Source organism: Castor canadensis, chromosome 8, assembly GCF_047511655.1.
Source record: "Castor canadensis chromosome 8, mCasCan1.hap1v2, whole genome shotgun sequence".
Taxonomy (NCBI): Eukaryota; Metazoa; Chordata; class Mammalia; order Rodentia; family Castoridae; genus Castor; species Castor canadensis.
The window spans coordinates 13,130,442-13,133,048 of NC_133393.1; positions in this window are offsets into that span (position 1 = coordinate 13,130,442).

Sequence of the window (2,607 nt, forward strand, 5' to 3'; positions counted from 1 at the left end):
GTGTGAGCCACAGGTGCCCTGTGGCAACCCATTTTGATATGACCCTATCTTAGTGAATCACATCTGCAGGGATGCTATTTTTTCAAACAAAGGCACCTTGTGGTGTCCTTGTGTGTGTCCTCATCTGAGGATCTGAAGCTGGGACTTAAACATCTTTTCAGGCATTCAAGTCAACCCACAGTACTGTCGTTGCTTGGTGAGGCCACTGGTGTGACTGTCATGTCTCTCCACGGGATAGGGTGTAGTTCTGAGCTGGAATCTGTCCTAGAGTACAGTCTTCACTGGGGTGTGTGATTGTTGAGGACAGGGACTGCAGAGGCCACATAGTAACCTTCGGTGCCCTCTGGCACCAGCAGGGGCAGAGCAGATGCTCAAGCTGCCCTGGAATCCAAGCTGTAACAAGAGCTACCCTTGGGCAGGTCCTCCCCTACCCCCTTTCTAGGTCTCAACTTCCTCATCCATAAGAATATTGGTTTATTCAGGCCTCTGTGCTCTTTCTGCTTACTGAAGACTTGGCATCACTGTTCCCACTTGATGGATGAGGAAGTGAGGTCCACGGGCTTGATGTAGCTTGTCCAAGGTCACTCAGCACGAGAGTGGCTGAGCTGGCATTTCACCATTAAGAGTCAGTCCTTTTCTTTTTTTTTTCCCTACACAGGTACTCTTACCACTTGAGCCACTCCACCAGCCTGTTTTTTATGATGAATTTTTTTGAGGTAGGGTCTTGAGAACTATTTGCACAGGGCTTCGAACTGAGATTCTCCTGATCTCTGGCTCCTGCGTAGCTAGAGCTGCAGGTGTGAGACCAGCCCCGTCAAACTGCAGACCTTATCCATTATCTCCTATTGCCCCAGCTATGAAAAGAGAAAGTAAAGTGGATTTGGGGGCTCTGTGTAGTCTCCTCTCCCCCTTCTATGACTTCACTATTGTGCCTTAAAGTACCTAGCACAGAACTGGACACCAGGCTCCTACTCAATAAAGATTTGTCACAATTCATAAATGGATTGTATTGCAATTCCTCTTCTTGACCTGAGCTGTTCGATGAGGTGTCAGGGCAGGGGGTACTGGGCTTGGGCCTTCTCCTCCATTATAGCCTCCTACCCTTGGGAGGGTCTCCTCAGCACCTTCGTTCTGTGTGCTGCTTGGCATTACCTGGTTTCACATCCCTAAACATTTGAACTTGGCTTTGAACTCTGGACCCTGCCAGGAGACCTCTTAAGGAGGGCCTAGGGGAGAGTCTCCTGGAGGGCAGGTGAGGCATGCTGTGCAGGTTAGGAGCCCAGAGGGGACACCGGCCAGGGCCAGGGCTGAGTGTCCTGGCTACCTTGTGCACACCAGTCGTAACTGGGGCTTGCCAGGCATGGTGGAGTCTGTCTACCTAAACAGAAAAGAGGCTTTAAGAGCACTGGAGTTTTCCCATAACCAAGACTGTTTTGGAGCCTTGACAGTTTCTGTCCACACACCAGCTGGCATTGTTTCCCACCCTTGGCCTGGCAGCTCCCTTGGCCCCAGGACTTTGGGGACTTCACCTGGGAGTTCGTGTTTCATGTGGCTGCAGTCAGGACCAAGGCCCCAACCTCCACCTCCACAGGGCAGGCCTATTCCTGTACCCACAGACAGCTACAGTGAACACTGGCCACTGGACTGGGTTTTCCCTGCAGGTGACATCTCTCAAAGCTGGGACCCTGGGCACTGTTTGCTCCTGCTTCTGACTGGCGCCAGGGCAATCTTTATCAGGCCTTTATCAGACTGTCTCCATTCTTGATGACTATCTGCAGGCCTCTATGGTGTGTGTACTTTTCCTCCCCATCCTGTCCGTCCCCTCCCCCTTCATCCCTACCCCACTCTGGGAGTTCTTTTACTTACTTTCCTGCTGGTGGGCAGTAGGTGGGGTTGGGTAGGAGGATGCTCCAAGGGGCTTTTGAGACCACCTGGTTGTACACTTTTGACTTTATTAAGGAAACAGGTCCAGAGAGGGGAGGTGGCTTTCTCAGGGATGCATGGTGAGTGACAGAATCCAGGACTGGAACCAAAGCTTTCTGGCCCCTGCTGCACATGCACAGCATGCTTTGTGTGCATGTACATGTGTGTGCATGTATGTGTGTGTACATGTGTGCGTGTGCAATCCATGTGGCCTTGCAGGGTGGGCTAGAGGCTCACAGGAAACCCCTCAGAGAAGGTGAGTTGAAGTCGGGTCTTGAGAACAGTAGGTTCTGACTGAAGGGTGGGGAGGGGCTCCCCTGGAGACAAGTGGGGGTGGGGAGAGGTGCTCTGAGGTGCTCAGCAGGGCCTTCTCCCTAGCCCGCTCTTTGTGTTGCTCTCAGGGTTTCTCAGGACCATCAGAGAGCAGAGCTGGGGTGGGGCAACCTAAGCAAAAGCCCCCTGAAGTCAATCCCCAAGCTCCCTTCTCTCCTCTCTCTAATGCAGAAACTGAGACCCTGAACAAGAACTTCCTTGCCCAGGCTCATGTGGTACTTACTGGGAACAGTTCTCCAGGGGGAAAGAGGGAAAGAGGGTGGGGTGACAGCCCCCAGCCTGTGTCCTGGGCAGCAGCACAAATTGGACACTTGCCTCAGAGCTTTTCTGTTTTTATTTTAAAGGAAAAAA